General features: G+C 37.9%; 1 protein-coding gene across 7 annotated transcripts in view; it reads left to right on the forward strand.

The window, feature by feature from the left end:
* Positions 1 to 22,804, forward strand: part of EIF4G3 (eukaryotic translation initiation factor 4 gamma 3) — a 314,444-nt gene that overhangs the window by 73,255 nt on the left and 218,385 nt on the right. For all 7 annotated transcript variants that reach the window (XM_053898880.1, XM_053898871.1, XM_053898863.1 and 4 more), the window contains one exon: positions 7,931 to 8,006. The gene's annotated coding sequence lies outside the window, so the exon portion shown is untranslated. The remainder of the gene's footprint in view (positions 1 to 7,930; positions 8,007 to 22,804) is intronic.

Here is a 22,804-nt window from a genome sequence, read left to right on the forward strand (position 1 = left end):
GTTTTCATAGAACATTGGTGTCCTTATACACACACACACACACACACACACACACATACACATACACACATTTTTTTTATAGACTCCAAAGTTAAAGCAGGGGTAGATTTGTCATAGTGTTTAGGTTTGAGAATACAGTTCCTGTTTTGTTTTTGTCCAGAGTTACTAACCTTGTGATCCCTGAGATTTCTGTATTTGCTGAGTAGAGTCATTCAGGGTTATCATTCTTTGTGGCATATTTTACATGTTTGATGTCTATGAGGTCTACGCTTCACAACTTTAAATTAATTCAGTCTTGTCTGTTTCATCTTTAATTATAACATGCATTAATCTAATCAGCACAGCTTTGTGGGTTTTTTGCCTTCATTTATTTATTTTGATAAGAGAGCGTGTGCATGCACAAGCCGAATAGGAGCAGAGAGAGAGAGGGAATCCCAAGCAGGATGCGCACTACAGTGCAGAGCCCTTCTTGGAGCTTGAACACATGAACCATGAGATCATGACCTGAGCCGAGACCAAGAGTGGGTTACATAACTGACTGAGTCACCCAGGCGTCACCCTTCAGCACAGTTTTATGCTTGGGTTTGAGATGAACTGTTTCTTTGGTATCACCTATGTAAGTAGCAATTAGCTGAGGATACTTTACTGTTAGCCTCTGAGGGTTCCATTATGGAATTTGCTTCCCTTATTGATACACGGTTTTCTATAGCTCTAGTCCTTATCTTTCTTTTTTATTCATTTTTTACAATGTTTATTTACCTTTGAAGGAGAGAGAGAGCATGAGCGGGGTAGGGGCAGAGAGAGAGAGAGGCAACACACACACACACACACACACACACACACACACACACACACACACAAAACCCCATGTGGGCTCCCGGCTCTGAGCTGTCAGCACAGAGCCTGACGTGGAGTTGGGACTCACAAACTGTAAGATCATGACCTGAGCCGAAGTTGGATGCCCAACTGACTGAGCCACCCAGCACCCCTAGTCCTTATCTTTTATGAAGCTTTTCCCAGTGTAGGAAAGGGTTATTTTAAAAAAAAAAATTTTTTTTTACATCTTATTTTTTATTTAAAAAAAATTTTTTTTTTAACGTTTATTTATTTTTGGGACAGAGAGAGACAGAGCATGAACGGGGGAGGGGCAGAAAGAGAGGGAGACACAGAATCGTAAACAGGCTCCAGGCTCTGAGCCATCAGCCCAGAGCCCGATGCGGGGCTCAAACTCACGGACCGCGAGATCGTGACCTGAGCTGAAGTCGGACGCTTAAGCAACTGAGCCACCCAGGCGCCCCTACATCTTATTTTTTAAATTTATCTTTGAGAGAGAGAGAGAGAGAGAGAGAGAGAGAGAGAGAGACAGAGCACAAGTAGGGGAGAGGCACAGAGAGAGGGAGACACAGAATCCTAAGCAGGCTCCAGGCTCTGAGCTGTCAGCACAGAGCCTGACGTGGGGCTTGAACTCACAAACTGTGAGATCATGACCTGAGCCAAAGTCGGAAACTCAATTGATTGAGACACCCAGGCGCCCCGGAAAGGGTTATTTTAAATAAAACGTTATTGTGGTAAAATATGCATATCGTAAAATTGACTCATTTAAAGTGTACAATGCCCTGGTTTTTAGTGCATTTACGGATGTGTGCAGCCATTTCCACAGTCAATTCTAGAACATTTTTATCTCCTTAGAAAGGAACCCCATTCCTCTTAGCTATCAGCTCCCTCCCTCTTCATTTTCTCTACTCCTAAGCAACTACTAGTCTTTCTGTCTTTATAGCCTATTTTGAACGTTTCATAAAAATTGAATCCTGTAATATGTGGTCTTCTGTGACTTTCACTTAGCATGTTTTCAAGATTCATCCATGTTGTGGCATGTATTAGTACTTCGTTTCTTTTTTTGCCAAATATTTTTTTTTATGCTTTCCATTCATCAGTTGATGCACAGTTGAGGTCTTTCTACCTTTATTATTAGGAATAATAGTGCATGTAAATAAATATTAATGTGTAAGTTTTTGCAAGGATATGTGTTTACATTTCTCATGGGTATATACCCAAGAGTGAAATTGCTGGGTCATATGATAACTCAGTGTTTAAACTTTTGAGGAACTGTCACAGACCGTTTTTCAGAGTGGCTTCACAAATTCACATTTCCACCAGGAGTATATGAGGGTTCTCTGTCCTCTCACTGACTCTGGCGTTTTGATTATAGCCATCCTTCCTGGTAGGTATGAAGTAGTATCTCATTGCAGCTTTGATTTGTGGTTCCCGGTTGACTAATTATATTGACCATCTTTTCATGTGCTTTTTGCCCATTTGTAGATCTTCTTTGGAGAAATGTCTTTTCAGATCCTTTCTCCACTTGAAATAATGGGTTATTTGCGTTTTTATTTTTGAATTGTAAGATTTCTTTATATATCCTAGATAGAAATCTCTTATCAGACATAAGAGTTGAAAATATTTTTTCCTATTCTATGTGTTGTCTTTCCATTTTCTTGGTAGTGTCTTTTGATGTACAGTACTGTTTAATTTTGTTGAAGTATGATTTATTCTTTTGTTGTTGATTTTGGTGCTCCTGTATCTAATAATCCATTGCCAAATATGAGGCCATGCAGATTTATTCCATGTTTACTTCTGAAAATTTCTAGTTATAGCCTTTACATTTAAGTCTTTGATCTACTTTGAGTTAATTTTTGTCAAGTAAGCAATCCACCATCATTCCTTTGCATGTCTATTCAGTTGTCCGAGCAAGAGGGCGTTATTTTTTATATTAGCTTTCTATAACTAATTAGTCAGTTTCTATATGCAGCACATCTCAAACACTTCAAATAATATAATTTTGGACTCTTAAAATATTTTTTTGAAACATTCTGAATTAATCTGGACAATTTTCTGTGTGATAAACAGTGACACGGGATTGCTTCTTATAATTACATTTATGTAGACAGTGTGTTTTTCCAGTTTTGGCTAGTGCATCTCCTTTATAAAAGTAGGTTAAATTTTGTTTTTTTAGGGTTTATTTTCAAGATATGCTAGTTTATTTAAATTGCATTTCTTTAATTTTTAAAGAGTATATCCCTTAATGGGGATATTTATATTAATATTAAATGGAATTTATATTCAATATTAATATATTTAATGTTAATTAATTAAATGGAAATAATACCAAATGGAATGTAGCTATTTCCAAAGCAATTGTATGTGAAAAGAGTGTAGTATAGAAATTCTGCCCTTATCCTTTTATGTTATACATGTTCTCTTCCTTTATTGTTATCAAAACTCTATTTGAAGAAGGAGGGATGCCTGGCATGTCAGTAGAGCATGCAACTCTTGATCTCGGGTTGTAGGTTTGAGACCCACGCTGGGTGTAGAGATTACTTGAAAATAAAATCCCAACAAAAAAAGAGAAAGTGGAGAAAGGTGTAAATTGACTGATATTACCATATTGCCATAAAGCTTAAATAAGAAATAATGTAGAAAAAGATCTTTTTCATTTATTTGTTTTTATCTCCTGAAATCGGTTTCCTGTGTCTTCTCTAAAGTAATTTGTGCAATGGGATTTGTACCCTTGCTTTCACTTTCAGTGAGGCAATAATAACTTGAGGTTGTAACTATAAATATTGCTTATGGTGAGCATTGATTTGGGAGAGTAGCTTTTCTTAAAAAAAAAAAAAAAAAAAGTTTTGTTTTTTTTTTTAAACATTTATTGATTATTGAGAGACAGAGAGAGACACAGAGCATGAGCAAAGGAGGGGCAGAGAGAGAGGGAGACACAGAATCCGAAGCAGGCTCCAGGCTCTGAGCTGTCAGCACAGAGCCCAACGTGGGGGTCAAATCCAAGAACCATGACATCATGACCTGAGCCGAAGTCGGGCGCTTAACCGAGGGAGCCACCCAGGCACCCCTGTGTTTATTTATTTTTGAGAGAGAGAGAGCAAGCAGGGGAGGGGCAGAGAGAGGGGATCAGAGGATCCAAAGCAGGCTTGGTGCTGACAGCACAGAGCCCGACGTGTGGGTCGAATTCACAAGCTATGAGATCATGACCTGAGCAGAAGTCGGATGCTTAACCGACTGAGCCACACAGGCGCCCCTAGCTTTTCTTATAATGGATTGGGGTAAAGTTTAGGAACATTCAGCTGTGAGTTGTAAATGGAACATTAGTGTTTTAGCATACTGGAGGAAGATTTCTGTTGATTTTCATTAATTATTTTCTAATTTCTCAAGATAAAACCTTTTGAGGAGATAGTGACTAGAGGTCAAACTCAGGGTCAGATACAATTGCCATTGAGCAAGAAACTTCATCCTAATGAGAGTTCATCATTCATGAAATTTCAGTACACATCTGTAAGTTTAAAAAAAATTTTTTTTAAATATTTATTTATTTCTGAGACAGAGCATGAGTGGGGGAGGGGCATCGAGAGAGGGAGCCACAGAATCTGAAGCAGGCTCCAGGCTCTGAGCGGTCAGCACACAGCCCGACTCGGGGCTCAAACTCAAAACCGTGAGATCAAGTCCTGAGCCGATGTCGGTCGCTCAACCGGCTGAGCCACCCAGGCACCCCCAGTACACATCTGTAAATTAAAAAATTACTGGTCCCTTCTTTCTTTCCTGACATAAGCAGGAAACATTCAGATCATTATATAATCTCACTGATCTTTGGATTTCTTTGACAAAATCTTGTGTTTGAAAAATTTGTATCTGCCTAATTGACATTTAATGTGGAGCGTATGTAGTGAGTTCTTTAATAATCAATTTAGAGTGTGTTGTGCTTTAATACTCTTAAGTCTTCAAATTTTATTTATTTCTTACATTTTTTATTAGAAAATGAACGTGCGGAATTAAAAAAATATTTTCCATTTGTATTTCTATTTAGAATCTTAATTCAGTTATTATATACCATCCTTCTGGTCTTGCTAATGATTTTGCTTATATTTCCTAATGGTATAATCCGTAGTAGTTTGAACTGCAGAAATGTCAAGTGAGTATGCCTACTGTGTTTTAGTGTTGAGATTTAAAAAATAAAAAAACAACATATTCTGAAGCACTGCACATGCATATTATCACTGTTCATTAGTTGAATTTGAATTTTAAGTGGTACTCTGAGAAGCCTTTTTTTTTTTTTTTTTTTTTTTTGCTACCTTGAGCTCAAAAGTAAATAAGTAAATATCCAGTGATGTATGCTGGGGATACAGTACTTGGTGAAAGCTGGTAATAAGCTTAATTACAGGCAGAATTAGGAGGAAGTATGTTGTTGTGAAAGAGCTTTACATGCACGTCATTTCTTCGAATTAACTTATTTATGGAGAAAATGCCTAGTGCCTATTTCAGTCTGGTTTATTTAGGCTGTTTTTAGTGGAAAGAGGGGCTAAATAACTTACTTGCAAAGAAGCACAAATATAGGAAGTTAAATTAAAAAAAATGTTTAATGCTTATTTTTGAGAGAGAGAGCTACAGAGCATGAACAGGGGAGGAGCAGAGAGAGAGGGAGACACAGAATCTGAAGCGGGCTCCAGGCTCTGAGCTGTCAGCACTGAGCTGGACGCAGGGCTTGAACCCAAGAACCACGAGATAGTGACCTGAGCCGAAGTTGGACACTTAACCAACTGAGCCACCCAGGCGCACCCCACAAGTTAAACTTTTTATTGAGATATAACTCACATGCCATAAAATTCACACTTTTTAAAGTGTACAATTTAGTGGTTTTTAGCATATTTATGAAGATATGTGATAGGAAAAAAATGCTCTGTAAAATAAGCTGACTTTGATACATTAATTGCCAAGTCTGTATTAATAAGTGTACATTTGCCATTGGGCAGATGATTCAGTTTAGGCCAAGAATTTGGGACTTTCTAGAAATTTTGGGGTGACACTCCATTGACTCTTCTATGAGACGAGCTGTTCATTTAGTTTTGTCATATAGATAGGGGCAACCATAGTTTGACCAGGTTGTGGTCATTATTCTGTTCGTGACATATTGATATAATAGGAAGAGAGTGGTTTTTAGAATTCAGGAAGACTTGATCTGGCCTGAGTACCTAGCCTTATTAACTGGGGCAGGTTTCTTCTTGCTGATTCTGTTTATAAGAGGTATTTTGGAATGGTTCGGTGAAGACAATGTAGTTGGTTAGGCTTGCAGCCTGTTTTAGATTCAGATCTCCTGACTTGTATTTTCAGTTTTTGTTTTTATAGAATTATGTTTTTGTTTTAAAATTAAGAATTTTTACTTCAACATTCTTTTAAGAAACAATTTATCAACCTGTAGTATTCTGTTGGTGGTTTACAGAGAGTGAAATAAACAAAATAAACATTATTTGTGGCCCAGAAGAATGTTTGTTAGTGGGACTCTTGGCCAAGTATATGATTGCCTCTTTACAAATCTCATAATTGTATTGTTAGGCAATAAAATAACTAATAGAAATCAGGAACCCCTAACCTTCCTTTGTAAGGTTTAAATGGCATGTCTCAGCTTTTGGGGGCATAGTACTAATAACTCTCATTTGAGATTATTCTCATGTGGTGAGAATTAGCCTTAGCTAGAAGAAGCAAAAGTCGTTGGCTTTGCAGAAGAAGGAATGGCCTCATATTTTCCACCATTCATGTGACCGCGGTGCAGAACTATAATTCAAAGAAAGTTTTATTCCAGCCAAGGGTAATCTTCTTTCTGAAAGAATCGACAAGCTCATAATGAAGGACTATTGTCCCGGACCTTATTATTAGCCTTATGCTTTCTACATTGCAAACATATATAAAGTTTTAAAGAAGCAGCTCCTGTATGAAATGTTTTAGTTTTGTTATTTCTTGCAGTAGTTTAAATCAGTTTCTTATGTGTAGGGGATGAACTGTGTGGTCTGAGGTGGTTAGTTTAAAGAATTGTCTAGAGACTGGTACAGTGTTACTGATTTTGAGTGGCTAAACCATGGATGGTTTTTGCTTTATTTTCCCTCTCCCACCTCAACAAACTGTTGCTACTTACATATAAAGAATTGAACTTTTAATGATTCAGATTTCTGTAACTTGTGGTCATTCATATAAAATTATTAATCGTAGCTGGCATTTTGTCTTCTAAAATGTTTCATTGAATTAGAAAGGAAAATGATAGGAGAAATTTGAAGTACTTGTTAGGTTTAGGGAGGCATTCTGTTTCATTTTGGGTTTATTATATTTTTAGTCCTCTTAAATTGTACATTTAAATGATTCAAAAATTTTATTATGGAAACATTCAATACACTTATGTAATCCCACTGTGTGGAGAGAATTGCTGTTAATCTTTTGGTTGCTGTTCTTTTTTGTTGTTGTTGTTGACATTCTTAGAGAGGTGAAATATCATCTCTCATCACCAGGTGGAAGGAGCTCACATCATTTACTTTTGAAGCTGAGTAAAATGATAGTCTTTTGTCTTTTAACAATATCCTGGCCACATGCTGGAATATTTTAATTGTTATGCTGGAGAGCCATTGTGGGTTTTTTTTTTTTTTTTTAAATGAGTTGGTTGGGAAATATGGAGAAGGGAAAGAAGCAACTAAAATAGAAAAACCAGGAAACAATTATATTAGTCATTCCTGTGCAGTTAGCAGAAGAGACTGTCTTTTTCAGTAATTTACATGTATCTTTCTGGCTGTCCTGCTCATACTTCCTTAGTCTTTTTCTCTAGAAAGTAAAGGTGGTAGATTCTCATCATGGACCTAAAGTGTGGAGGCTTGTTTGTTTTGAGTTGCCATGGAACGTTTATCATGGGAATCACTTGGAGAGATTGATCTGATTACATGAAGAAATTTGAAATATTTGTTTTCCGTTTTTGTGGAGAAGTAAATGAGTAGCCTTAGTAATTACGTGACAAAACTTGGGTCATGGACAGAATCTTAGGATGGTAATTTTTTGCTAATGCTACAGCAAGGCATTTTTGAGTTCTCTTATCCTTAACTCACTCTTCTAGAATTCCTAGAGGACCTGCACAGCAGCCTCTCGAGGATCGACTCTTCACTCCCGCTGTCCCGGCAGTGTATAGCACGGTGAGTACCTCATGGTTGCTGGTCGTATTGGGTAACTTCTTGCACATAAGCGTTTGATGTCACAACAGTGTTGGTTTGAATGACATGTGAAAGGTTTTTGGCAAAAATTAAATGAAAATCCTGAACTGAAATAGGTGTATATAATATAAGAAGGGTGACTAGGTCTTTCCCCCCATCATCTTAATTTAATAAGTGAATATGAAACAAGCATTGTCTTAAGATAGATTGGCTCATACACCTGTCACCTTTTTTTCTATTTTTTCATCTTTCCATAAATCTACCTCCGTCCTTGTCTTGTGATTCTTTTAGGATATTGAGTTTTAATTTTCTTTTTGGATATTTAAAGTGTTGGTTTGTTTTGTTTTTTAATGTTTATTTATTTTTGAGAGAGACAGAGACAGAGTGTGAGAGGGGCAGGGGCAGAGAGAAAGGGACACGGAATCCGGAGCAGGCTCCAGGCTCTGAGCAAGCTGTCAGCACAGAGCCTGATGCGGGGCTTGAACCCACAAACTGCGAGATCATGACCTGAACCGAAGTTGGTCGCTCAACCTACTGAGCCACCCAGGCGCCCCTCTTTTTGGATATTTAAAAAAAAATTTTTTTATTTTACTTTTTTTAATTTCAAAAGTTTTTCTTTTTCCCTTTGATTACATAACAAAATTCAAAAAGTTTAGAAATGAGAACATTGGTTGTTTTTTTTTTTTTTTAATTTTTTTTTTAACGTTTATTTATTTTTGAGACAGAGAGAGACAGAGCATGACCGGGGGAGGGTCAGAGAGAGAGGGAGACACAGAATCTGAAACAGGCTCCAGGCTCTGAGCTGCCAGCACAGAGCCTGACGCGGGGCTCGAACTCACGGACCGCGAGATCATGACCTGAGCCGAAGTCGGACGCTTAACCGACTGAGCCACCCAGGCGCCCCTGAGAACATTGGTTTTAATCCAGGAAATTTAATTTTTTACATTTAATTTTGAGAGAGTTGGGGAGGAGCAGAGAGAGCGAGACAGAAGATTCAAAGCGGACTCTGCACAGACAGCAGACAGCCCGAAGCAGGGTTCGAACTCGCAAACCTTGAGACCAGGACCTGAGTTGAAGTCGATGTTTAATGGACTGAGCCACCCAGGCGCCCCTAGGAAGTTAAACTTTTTATGTTAAATGATTGATTCAAATTCATAAATGGAGGGAAATTTAAAAGTTAGAGGATGAAGGTAATAAAATTAGAAGCGGATTTCAGGTGTCTTAAAGTGAGCCTAAGGGAATTTAGGGAAAACTGAGCAATCAGACCTAGCTTTTAAACATTTCAGTTCATCATACCATTTATTCCTTACCATATCGATAAGGTGCTTTAAAAGAAATTCACAGAGTGGGGCACCTGGGCGGCTCCGTCGGTTAAGTGTCTCATGTCAGCTCAGGTTATGATCTCATGGTTTGTGAGTTCGAGCCCTGCATCAGTCGCTGCACTGACAGTGAGGAGTCTGCCTGGGACTCTCTCTCCCTCTCTCTTCCGTTTTCCCAGTTGGGTGTGTGCGCGCGTGCTCTCTCTCTCTCTCTCTCTCACTCTCTCACTCTCACTCTCAAGATAATAAACTTAGAAAAACCTCACAGAGTAGTGAGAAAGAGGAGTAAATAAATAATTGTAATCTAAAGTGGCATGATAAAGCAATGATTCTTATCCTTTTGGGTTATGAATTACTTTTACAATCTTGAGTGTAGTCACAGTGCTTTCTTCTCAAAAAACAGCATATACCCAGTATCTACATATAATTTCAAAATTTCACAAAGATTATTAGGCCATTCATCGGCCCAAGGTTAAGAACCTTTTTTTTCTTTTAATTTTTTTAATGTATGTTTATTTTTGAGAGAAAGACAGAGTGTGAGCAGGCCAGGGGCAGAGAGAGGGGGAGACACAGAACCCAATCAGGCTCCAGGCCCTGAACTGTCGGCACAGAGCCTGATGGGGGACTCAAACCCACAAACCATGAGATCATGACCTGAACCGAAGTCGGATGCTGAACCCACTGAGCCACCCAGGTGCCCCAAGAACCTTTGATAAGAGAGAAAAAGATACTATATATGGGAAAGGAAGAAGTCACTTCACTGAGGAAGTGGCACTAAGCTGGAAGGTATAGGATTTCTCTAGGCAGAGTAGGGGAGCAAAAAACCTTCTAGGAAGTTAAAATTCAGAGGCATTCTTAATGGAATGGCCAGTAGTCAGCTTAGTGTGGCATATGTGCTAGGCTTTGTAGCAGAAGTAGAGATGCGATAGATGGGTTTGGGAGGTTTGAAGATTGTCCTAAATAGTTAGAACTCTATTGTGCATGAATGGGTAGGATGGTTTCCCTGAAATAAATCTCAGTTTATTCCTAGTGTAGATCAGTTAACACTTGTAAATTACTTTTTGAACCCCTTGACTCTTAAAATGGACTCAGTTCGTATAACAAATTGCTTGATCTTCTTAGTAATTGAGAAACTTCAATTTACATGGAAAAATAACCTTTAGAGGGACACCTGAGTGGCTCATTGGGTTAAGCATCAGTCTTGGTTTCTGCTCAGGTCAAGATCTTGTGGTTCATGAGCTCGAGCCTCGAGTCAGAATCCTCTCCTCTCTTTCTCTTTCTCTTTCTCTTTCTCTCTCTCTCTCTCCACTCCCCTGCTTGTACTTGTTTTCTTGCTTTCTCTCTGTCCCTCAAAATAAATAAATGAAAGAAAGAAAAATAACCTTCCAAGTTTTTTTCTAGCATAAACTTTCTATAGACCAGAGGGTTTTGTTTGTTTTGTTAGTCCTGAGCATAAAGGCAGCTTTGCCATTCAGTTATTTTTCACAGTTAAGATAGGTAAAAGAAGAAAATGAAAATTTTTAGTAATGTTAAGTGATTTCTAGAGGCATCTACTATAACCATTTTTTTTTATATAGTTTCCTTTGTCTTTTTTTTCTGTGTTGTAGGCTCTGTATAAGATACTTTATTATATTTTGTCAGTTTATATTATAATGTTAGCATTTCCTTTGCTATTTGAAACATGTCTTAAATAATAAATGGCTTTCTCTTGTTTTGTTTTGTTTTTTTTAACAAGAATGTAGTATTCAGTCAACATTTGACAAATATATCTCAAGCTTTTAATGTGTGTCAGGTACTGTGTAGGTGTTGGGAATGTAGTAGTGAGTAAACCAAACCCTCCGTACTCATAGAGTCTGTACCTTTCCATGGGATAGAAGGAAAGTAAACAACTATATGCACAATATAGTTTTGGGTAGTAATAAGAGCCTTGATGAAAATGAGGCATGATAAAGGGATAGAGAATGATTGGACTCCGATTTTCCTTGGGCTCTCAGGGGAAGCTCTATCTAAATAAGGCATATAAATAGAGAGGTAAGAAGTGAGGGAGTGAGTCTTGCAGATTTCTAGGGAAAGTACATTTCTGGTAGAAAGAACTGCAGTGCAAAGGTCCAGGGAGGGGTGCCTGGGTGGTTCAGTTGGTTGAGTGTCTCTTGTTTCTGCTCAGGTCATGATCCCAGGGTCATTGGATTGAGTCCCGAGTCTGCAGAGAGTCTGCTTAAGATTCTGTCTCTCTCTCCTCCCTTCTTTCTCCCTCTGCCCCCTCTCCTGCTCACTCTCTCTAAAATAAACAAAAATAAATGATAAAAAGAATAAAAATCAAAGGCCCAGAGATAGCAAGGTGCTTCGTGTGATCTTAGAATTGTAGGGAAACTAGCGTGGAGTAGAGAGGGTGGCAACAGAATTCAGAGAAGCGTGTGGAGTATCCGATTAGATGGGGCATTGTTTAGCATGGTAAGAATTTGGGTTATTATAATCTAAATGTAATTCAAAGCCATTAGAAACTTAAGAGCAGGAGATCTGAATTTCCTTTTAAAGGGTGACTGTAGCTATTGTGTAGATAGCAGACTGTGACTAGGGCAGGTGGCTGTGTTGGTGAAGTGGAAACAAGATGAGTTAAGTGATTGTTCAAGTAAAACAGGCAGAAGATAGATGATGGTGGCTTGCTCTAAGATGGTAGCGGAAGAAGATTAGTGGTGGGATTTGGTATATAGATGCAGTAGGATATCGTGGTAGCTTGGATGTGAGATGTGGGAGGAAGAAGACTGAAGGGGGACGTTAGGGATTTGGCTTTGAGTAACTGAATGAATGTGGTACCGTATACAAATGAACACCGGGGCAGGAATAGGGTTATTGTTGAGAAGAATGAATAGAATTAAACATTATTTTGGTGAGAAGTTAAACGTTAGGTTGTTTCTAAATTTCCTATTAGGAATAACTTACTGAATTTAAAGTCTTTCCTGAATTTTGGGTTATTTTTGTGGAATAACGTTCTAGAAATGAAATTACTGAGCTAAAGTATAGACATGTTTTTGAAACTCCTCATAAGTGAAGACATGTGACTTTGTAAACTTAGTACTTTGGAGAGAAGATTATCTTGTGAGTGACAGCACAGTGCCTGCTACAGATTTTACATGTGTTTTGGAACAAAGGTTTTGAATTTATTTTTTTACTTAGATCAAAGTTGACTTTTACTGTTTGAAGCTACTGTTATATATGTAGTCCTTCGATCAGTTAAAAAAGTGGGTACATCAATTACATATACTGCCTGTTCTGGAAGGATGAGGGATTTTATTTTAGGCAATAAAAAGTTACCTTAAAATATGGCAGTCTTCACTTTTGTAATCCGTTTCCATTCATAGCAATTTAAATTTCTGCCTTGCTTTTACAGTGTTGTGCACATTAACTGAATGAGTAGGAGAGTGGCTGACCAGCTGCTCTGACATTCTTAATTCCCCCTTTTCTCAACCCCAAGATTACGTATTGGTTACTGTTTCTCTAGTGTCTGGGTCCATTAGCATCGTTTCTGTGTCATAAAATAAAGGCTAACCCTCATTTCACCTCCTCCTGCCTTACCACATGGTGCCCATATGTCACTTTAATTGAGTTGGTTGAATTCCTTGAAAGACAAAAAAATGAATCCTGGCCAGTCTTAAACAATTATACAATCAAAGATTTTACATTTTTGTGTCTGATATGCAGGCTTTATGCACTTATGCTAGCCATTTTAGTAGGTTTTCTGCTGGTAATCAAAGAAGTATCCAAAGGAGGACTCAGTTACATGTTTTAGCTTGATTATCATTTATTTATTTACTTAAGCCTGATTTATATAAGTTTCTCCCTGGAATGTTTCTCTGGGATGGGAAGGATACTTGTGTTATTATACCTTATTAACCGTTATTATATTAGAGTGATTGATTATGTGAACAAAAAAAGAATAGAGCCAGTATTTTTTAAACTCTAGTAAGAGAGGTATATATTACATGGTAGAGAAGAAATGGCAAAACTGAAGGAATGAGCCAGTAACTTGAAATATATTCATGAATAACTCTCTCAATTAGCATACTTATGAAAAGCAAACTGAAATTTTACCATCTTGTGTGTGTTTTTGGCTTCATATTTTCTTTAGAGAAATTAGATTTTATGACTAGTAAGCCAGTATTTTTAATATAATTGCAGAAATAAACTGGAATTTTCTGGAATAATGACTACAAAAAACAGCAGTCATTCTGGTAGATTATAAGAGTTGTCTTATTAACTGCTTTTCCAGAATTCCTATAAATAATTAAATCTGAATGAATTATTCCTTAATGCGATAACATTTCATAATCCTTTTCAGCCAGCTTATACTTTTAAAGTCTTGTTTCTGTCATCCTATAGTTCTGTGTCATCTAATTAGAAGATCATACGTTTATGTTTGTTTTCAAGTCACTAATAAATACTGAGTTGGCCAACATGTCAATGGAGATAGCTGCACAGAGACAAAATTTAGCGTGGGTTGATCAACACTCTAGTGAGATGTAAATCTACTTAATTGTCCTGTAATCCAGCACAGAATAACAATGCATTTTTTCCCCCATGGTAAATACACCACTTGAGCTGATGATTTATTTATGTAGACTTTATTTTTGTAAACAGCTTTCTTGAGATATATTTGATATACAGTATATATAGTGCCTGTGATTTAAATATATTTAAAGTATACTCTTTAAAGTGTATAATGTGGTTAGGTTTAACATACCCCCATGAAAACCTTTGCCACAATTGATAAAATTAATATATGCGTCATTCTTAACTTCCCTCCCCTCTTCCTAATCTTTCTTTTCCATCCCTCCCCCCCTCACCCCGCCATTGGTCTGCTTTGTATAATGATGAACTCATTCTCAAGACACTTATTAAAAAGTATAATAGGAAAAGGAATAATGTAGTAGGTACTGGTTGGCTTTTGTTTTTTGATTTTCCTTTTGTCACTCAGATTGTTTCAATATATTTCCATACTGTGTTTATCAGTAGCTTGTTCTTGGGAGAAAAAGTAATCTTTATACTTATTATTTTTTTAGAAAAAGTAAACTAAATGTTAAAAATTCAGGGCTGTGATAGTCACATGTTCAATGTATTCTTTTTCGCCCTAAGGATACATTAAAAAAAAAATTTATATATGTGAGAGACAGAAAGAGCACGTGTTGGGGAGGGGCATAGAAAGAAGTAGAGAGAGAATCCCAGGCAGGCTCCCTACCCAGCCCAGGAGCCCCATGTGGGCTCCATCTCCAAAACATGGGATCCTGACCTGATCTGAAACCAAGACTCAGACGCTTAACTGACTGAGTCACCCCAGGGCCCCTGGAGTTTGGTTTTTATTGAACATAATATAAATCATATGATTATACAATTTGTTGTTGTTTTTTTTTTTTTTTTTTTTTGTAATGTATATTTTTAGAGAGTGCGAGCAGGGGGAGGGTCAGAGAGAGAGAGCACGGACAGGGGAGCCAAAGCAGGCTCTGTGCTGACAGCAGCAAGCCTGATGTGGGGCTCAAACGCATGAACTGTGAGATCATGACCTGACCTGAAGTCCAACGCTCGACTGACTGAGCCACCGAGGGACCCTGGTTGTTGTTGTTGTTGTTGTTGTTTAAATACAACATGTTAACACATAATGCAAACATTATAAACGTTAGTTTGTAGCATGTCAGTGAGGTGAACCCTAATTTGCATAATCTGTACGTTTAAAAACCAGTGTTGGGCTTAAACACTTTATTTTCTGTTTTAAATAATTTTGTGATTTATACATATACATATATGTATGTATATTTTTGTCTCTGTTTAAATAGCATTACTTCGCATTTAAGATTTTCAAAAGTAGCCTTACATAAACGCAGTGTAAAGATACTTAATGTTTTTGACATGTTACATAGTTAAGGCAGGTTATGTTGCTGTAGAGTATAGGAGTGTTTCCATTTCATTGTGTCTTGAGTTTCAGGTGTTCTCATTTTCATTCTAACTTGATAGGTCAAAAGTGCAGTTTCGCAATTCACAAAAGAGAAAATTAACAGGTTAAGTGACTGTAAGAATGTTTAGCGTTGGTGAAATCATGATGTCATATTTCATTTATAAAATTAGCAAACGTTTAATTGTGTACCCATTTTCAGTTGTAGGAATGTATTAATCGGAAATGTTTTATAAGTTTCTTTTTAAAAGCCTTTTATTCTTTTTTCCTATTTAATATTTTTACATTATGGAGTATAGAGAAGGAATAAAATTTTCCTGATTGTTGTGACAAAAAGGATGTGGTTGTAAGAACATGGTAGTTTTACAAGTATTCTTGTCACTTTTCTCCAGTAGCATTGCTGATAGGTGACCATAGTTAGAAATCCAGATTCTTGTGTTTGAAATTTAAATAAAAGATGGAAATCACATTTAGATAGTACCTTATTTTTAAATAAAATTGTGGTAAAATATACATAACTTAAAATTTACCATCCTAATAAATTTATATTTTATTTATTTATTCTTAATTTTTTAAATGTTTATTTTTGCGAGAGAGAGAGAGACAGAGAGAGACAGAGCATGAGCCAGGGAGAGGCAGAGAGACATGGGGGGAGACACAGAATCTGAAGCAGGCTCCAGGCTCTGAGCTGTCAGCACAGAGCCGGACTTTGGGCTCGAACACACAAGCTGTGATATCATGACCTGAGCCGAAGTTGGATGCTCCACTGACTGAGCCACCCAGGCACCCCTGTTTTATATTTTAAACTGTTTGTTTACTCACTTATTTAAGTAATCTGTACCCCCCCCCCAAGTTCAAGAGCTGTGCTCTTTTTTTTGTTTTTGTTTTTAAATGTTTATTTATTTTGAAAGAGAGAGAGAGAGAGAGCGAGAGCGAGCAGGGGAGGGGCAGAGAGAGAGAGAGAGAGAGAGAGAGAGAATCCCAAGCAGGCTCCGCCCACACTGTGAGCATGCAGCCTGATGTGGGGCTTGAACCCACAAACCGTGAGACCATGACCTGAACCGAAACCAAGAGACAGATGCGAGAATCAGACACTTCACCTGCTGAACCTCCCAGGCGCTTCTCCATCTTAGTCATTTTATTTTATGTTAATTTTTTAAAGTTTATTCATTTATTTTGAGAGAGAGAAAGCGCAGACACATGCATGAGGAGGGGCAGAGAGAGAGGAGAGGGAGAATTTCAAGAAGGCTCCATGTGCTGTCAGCCAGGAGCCCAATGTGGGGCTCGATCCCACAAACCTTGAGATCATGACCTGCGCTGAAACCAACATTCAGACACCTAACCCACTGAGCCACCCAGGCTCCCCTCATCTTAATCATTTTAAAGCATAGAGTTAAGTGTTGCTAAATACTTTCACATTGTTACGTAGCCACTGTCACCATGCATCCTCAGAAGTCTTTTCATCTTCTAAAACTGAAACTGCCTATTACAACAACTGCCACTACTCTATAACAACTTCTCATATTCCCCTCCCCTGAGTCTCTGGAAAGCACCACTCTACTTTCTATCTCTATGACTTGGACTACTAGAAATACCTTCTATAAGTGGAGTTATGTAGTAGTTATCTTTTTGTGACCGTTTTTTATTTTTATTTTTTTTAACGTTTATTTATTTTTGAGACAGAGAGAGACAGAGCATGAACAGGGGAGGGTCAGAGAGAGGGAGACACAGAATCCGAAGCAGGCTCCAGGCTCTGAGCTGTCAGCATGGAGCCCGACGCAGGGCTCGAACCCACAGACCGCGAGATCATGACCTGAGCCGAGGTTGAACGCTCAACCGACTCAGCCACCCAGGCGCCCCTTTTTGTGACTGCTTTATTTCACTTAGCCTACTGTCTTCAGTGTTCATCCGTATCGGAGTGTGTATCAGAATTTCCTTCTTTTTCAAGGCATGTAGTTTTCCAGTTTTCCCAGCACCCTTTGTTGAAAAGACTGTCTTTTTCCCATTAAACGGTCTTGGCACTCTTTGTGAAAATCATGTGAGCATATGTGCGAGTATTTATTTTTGGGCTCTCTATTCTTTTCTATTGATCTACATGTCTGTCTTTATGCCAAAACCACATGTTTTGATTTCTATAGCTTTGTAGTAAGTTTTGAAATCAGAAAGTTTGAGTCCGTTGGGGTGTCTGGGCGGCTCAGTTGGTTAAGCATCTAATTTTGGCCCAGGTCATGATCCTGCGCTTCATGGGTTCGAGCCCCGCATTGGGCTCTGTGCTGACAGCTCAGAACCTGGAGCCTGCTTCAGATTCTCTCTCTCTCTCAGCCCCTCCGCTTCTTGCACTGTGTCTGTCTCCCGAAAATAAATATTAAAAAAAAATTAAAAAAGAAACTGAGTCCTTCTGTTCTTTTTCAAGATTGATTTGTCTGTTTGGGCTTTCTTGAAATTCCATATAAATTTTAAGATGGATTTTTCTATTTCTGGAAAAAAACATTGGGATTTTGGTAGGAATTACATTGGATCTGTAGATCACTTCAGCAGTAGGGACATCTTACAATATTGGGTCTTGTACTCTATGAATAGGAGATGTGTTTTCATTCATTTAGGTCTTTAATTTCTTTCAGTCATGTTTTATAGTTTTTACTGTAGAATTCTTTGACTTCTTTGGTTAATTCCTATGTATTTTATTTTTTCTGATGCTAATGTAGATGGAATCATTTTCTTCATTTCCTTTTCTGATAGTTCACTGTTCATGTATAGAAATTCACCTGATTTTGTGTGTGTTGACTTCATATCTTGCTGCTTCAATGAATTCGTTTATTGTTCTGCGAGTTTTTTGGTGGTATCCCTAGGGTTGTCTTACATATAAGATCGTATCATCTCAAACAGATAATTTTGCTTCTTTTTCAGTTTGTCTTTTATTTCTTTCTCTTGCCAGTTGCTCTGGCTAGGATTTCCATTACTGTGTTGAAAAGAAGTGGTGAACGCAAGCATCCTTGCTTTGTTTCTGATTTTAGAGGAAAAGCTTCAGTCTTTTGCCATTGAGTACAATATTTGGTGTGGGTTTTTTATATATAGCTTTTATTATGCTAAGGTAGTTTCCTTCCTTTTTTAGTTTGTTGAGTCTTATTTATCATGAAACGGTAAAGTTTGTCAAATGCTTTTTCTGCATTAGTTGAAATGATCAGGTGGGTTTTTTGCTTCATGTTGATGTGATGTATTACACAGATTGATTTTTTTGTTTGTTTATTTTGAGAGAGAGAGAGAGCGTGTGCGTGCGTGCGCACGTTGGGGGGTGGGGGAGAGAGAGAATCCCAAGTGGATTCCGCATTGTCAGCACAGCGCCTGATTTGGAGCTTGAACCACGTACTGTGAGATCATGACCTGAGCTGAAGTTCACGCTTAGCCAACTGAGTCATCCAGGCTCCCTGAAGAGGGAATCATAACCAGGCCCAATGCCCAGTGCAGAGCCCAACAAGAGGCTCATCTCAGGACCACGAGATCATGACTTGAGCTGAAATCAAGAGTCGGATTCATAACCAACTGAGACACCCTGACGGCGCTAGGGTGTTGTTTGTTTGTTTGTTTGTTTGTTTGTTTTTGAGTATTTTTGCATTGATACCTGTAGGAGATATTGGTCTATAGTTTTCTTATAGTGTCTTTATCTGGCTTTTGGTATCAATATCATGCTAACCTCATAGAATGAGTTAGGAAGTATTTCCTCCTCTTCACTTTTTTTTTTTTTTTAAATTTTTTTTTTTTTTAACGTTTATTTATTTTTGGGACAGAGAGAGACAGAGCATGAACGGGGGAGGGGCAGAGAGAGAGGGAGACACAGAATCTGAAGCAGGCTCCAGGCTCTGAGCCATCAGCCCAGAGCCCGACGCGGGGCTCGAACTCACGGACCGCGAGATCGTGACCTGAGCTGAAGTCGGATGCTTAACCGACTGAGCCACCCAGGCGCCCCTCCTCTTCACTTTTTTGGAAAAGTTTTAGAAGAAAGAGGTTAGAGTGGGAGAGAGCCAAAGCATAAGAGACTCTTAAAAACTGAGAACAAACTGAGGGCTGATGGGGGGTGGGAGGGAGGGGAGTATGGGTGATGGGTATTGAAGAGGGCATCTTTTGGGATGAGCACTGGGTGTTGTATGGAATCCAATTTGACAATAAATTTCATATATTGAAAAAAAAAAGGAAAAGTTTTAGAAGAATTGGTATTAGTTCTTCTTTCCATGTGTGGTAGCATTTTCCAATAAAGCCATAAAGTCTAGGGCTTTTGGTTTTGTAATTGTTTTGAGTACTGATTCAGTTTCCTTACTAATTATTCATCTATTCAGATTTTCTGTTTCTTCATGATTTCATCCTGGTAGATTTTGTGTTTCTAGGAATTTGTCCATTTTACCTAGGTTATCCAATTTGTTGGTGTTTAGTTATTTTTTAAATTTTGGCCTTTGATTTAATGTTCAACTCAGAATTCTGTAATCGCTTGGAAATATTTAGGTCAGGGGTTCTCAACTGGAGATGCTTTTCCCTCCAGAGGACATTTGGCAATATCTGGAGACAGTTTTGGTTGTCACAATTTGATGGGGGTGGGGAGGGAGAAGGGAATGAATGCTTGCGACATTTGAAGGCTAGAGACCAAGGATGCAGTTAAACATCCTGAAGTGCAAAGATAGCCCCACAACAAAAACTTCCCAGCCCAAAATGTTAATAATGCCACTGCTGAGCAACTCAGATTTTGATTCTCCCTAAATGTTAGCAACGTTATTAAAATTGTTAACAATCCAGCTGGTATTTGTTGAATAGGAGAAAACCATTGATATGAAAGTAAAAATTAATAAAAATTATAGTAAGTGCTTTGAAGGAGATATGGAGATATACATGATATAAAATGAAAGAGTAATTTATAATTAGGTATGAGCCTGAGAAGGTGGCATTTTAAGATATCTGAACCATGAGGAGAATTCAGTCCTTAATGGATAGGGAGGAAGTGTGTCAATCTCCCCAACAGATTTGCACAGTAAGGTTTGTAGAAGAGTAGAGCTCTCCTGGTAGCGGGAAGCTCAGTGCTCTGGAGACAGCACAAGATGGCAGGCTCAGAACTGGTGCCGTCCGTTAATAGCATGTCTGTTCAGGGGTAGCTGGGTGACTCAGTCGTTGAAGCCATGTTGTTAGACATGTTGGATCAGGTCACGATCTCGGGGTTTGTGAGATCGAGCCTCTTGTCGGGCTCTGTGCTGACAGCGAGGAGCCTGTTTGGGAGTCTCTCCCTCCCTCTGTCCCTTCCCTGCTTGTGTGCACACTTGCGTGTGCTTGCTCATTCTCTATCTCAAAAATAAATGAGCAGACTTAAGAAAAAATATGCCCGTTCGGCACTTGAAACATGTCTAGTGTGACTGAGGAGCTGAATTTTCAATTTTATTTAATTTTTGTTAATTGAAATTTAAATAGATTGTGGTTATCATTGGAAACCAGCTTTAGAGGGTGACAGAGTCTAGATCATGCCAATTTTGTAAGGTTCTGAACAGGCATTTGTATTTTATTTGGCATGCTGGAGCCATTCAGGTATGGATATGACATGTTAAGATTTAAATTATAAAAATACTTTGATACTTCTTGTGTTAGTCGATGAGTTGGAATTCACGGTTTACATGGGCGGCAGAATGGATAGTGTTTAAAAGTGGCTAAATGGCTCCGGAATTATACCAGATGAATTCAGTTCCTGGTGCTTTCACATGAGCAGCTGTGTCTCATTGAGCAAGTTAAGTTGTTTGTACCTTAGTTTCCTTCCTCATTAGTAAAATGAAGATAATTATTACATTCATCTCAAAAGGTCATTATGGAAGTTGAGTAAGACCAATCCATTTAAAACTGGTAAAGCCTGGTATGTAATCATCATTCAGATTCTTTGCAGCAACTGCTGCCCCCATCACCACTCTACTTTTACCGCTGGTACAAGAACCAGCCAACTACTGACTGCTCTTACGATGCCTTTGAAATGATACCTCGACAAGCTTAATGTTAGGGTAGATGAAATGTTTGTGTTTTCCATTTTAATAATGCGGCTTTTAAGACTTCAGGATTTACTGCACAAGATGGTTTTTGGAATGTCTAAATTACAATAGGAAAGTAAGCTCTTTCCTTTAATAAACTAATAAAGGTACCTTATAGAAACCTAGCAAAATTAGGGGATAAAAGACGTAGTGTCATTACCCACGTGTTAAATAGTGTTAACTTGTTTTATATTTCTTCTTTTTAGTTAGTCACTGCCATATTGTTAGGCATATTGTTTTATTTTTAGCAATTCCATGCAGAATTTTTGTTCAAAATAATATAATTTTAACAATGTTGTCCAGAAGTTATTGTAATTAGAGATTATTATTCCATTTTTATAAATTATTAGGAAAAAAGGTTACCAAAATTGGTACTATAGAAAGGTAGTCGGATGAGCTAAGGTTTGTGTCACTTTTATTTCCAAGTGATTTATTTTTTTATTGAAACGTAATTGACTTGTAACATTACAAATTTAAGGCATACAACCTTTTGATTTGATATACTTACGTATTGCAATATGATTACCACAATTACCTTAGCTAACAACTCCATCATGTCACATAATTACCATTTCTTTTTTGTGGTGAAAACATTTAAATCTAGTTTTTAACAATTTTCCAGTGTATAATATAATATTGCTAAGTATAATCCACAGTGCTGTGCATTAGATCCCCAGAATGTATTCATCTTTTAACTGCAAATTTGTACCCTTTGATCAACATTTCCCCAGTTCCTCAACCCCCAGCCACTGGTAACTACCATTCTTTACTTTATTTCTATGAGTTTTGACTGTTTCATGTTCTACATAGAAGTACTATCATACAGTGTTTCTCTTTGTTTGACTTACCTCACCTAGCATAATGCCTTCACAGCCCATTCATATTGTTGCAATTGGCACATTTACTTCTTTTTTCTTATGGCTGAGTAATAATTTGTGTGTGTGTGTGTGTGTGTGTGTGTGTGTGTGTGTGTGTGTGTTTATGTACGTCACATCTTTATCCATTCATCTCTTGACGGGTTTTGAAGTTGTTTCTGTGATCTTGCCTATTGTGAATAGTGCTGCAGTAAACATGGAGTGCAGTTATCTTTCTGAGATCTTATTTTCATTTCTTTTGGATGTATACTCAGACGTGGGATTGCTGGATCATAGAGTCAGCTGAGTGTAAGCCTTGTATCATTATTTTTTTTTAAGTACTCTACACCCAGCGTGGGGCTTGAACTCAAAATCAAGAGACAGATGCTCCAGTGACTGAGCCAACCAGCCCTGAACCTTATGTTATTTTGAGAGATCACCTTGGACTGAATATTATAAAAATGTATAAGCTATCCAAGACTGAATATATTTCATCATTTCCTTATTTTTCTTGGACTCACCTTTTACTAACATCTTCAGAAAGTTTTACTTTTATAAAAACCTCATTCTGGGGTGCCTGGGTGGCTCAGTCGGTTGAGCGTCCGACTTCAGCTCAGGT

This window comes from Panthera pardus, unplaced genomic scaffold, assembly GCF_024362965.1.
Source record: "Panthera pardus isolate Hobbes unplaced genomic scaffold, ASM2436296v1 HiC_scaffold_11, whole genome shotgun sequence".
In the NCBI taxonomy this organism is placed as follows: Eukaryota; Metazoa; Chordata; class Mammalia; order Carnivora; family Felidae; genus Panthera; species Panthera pardus.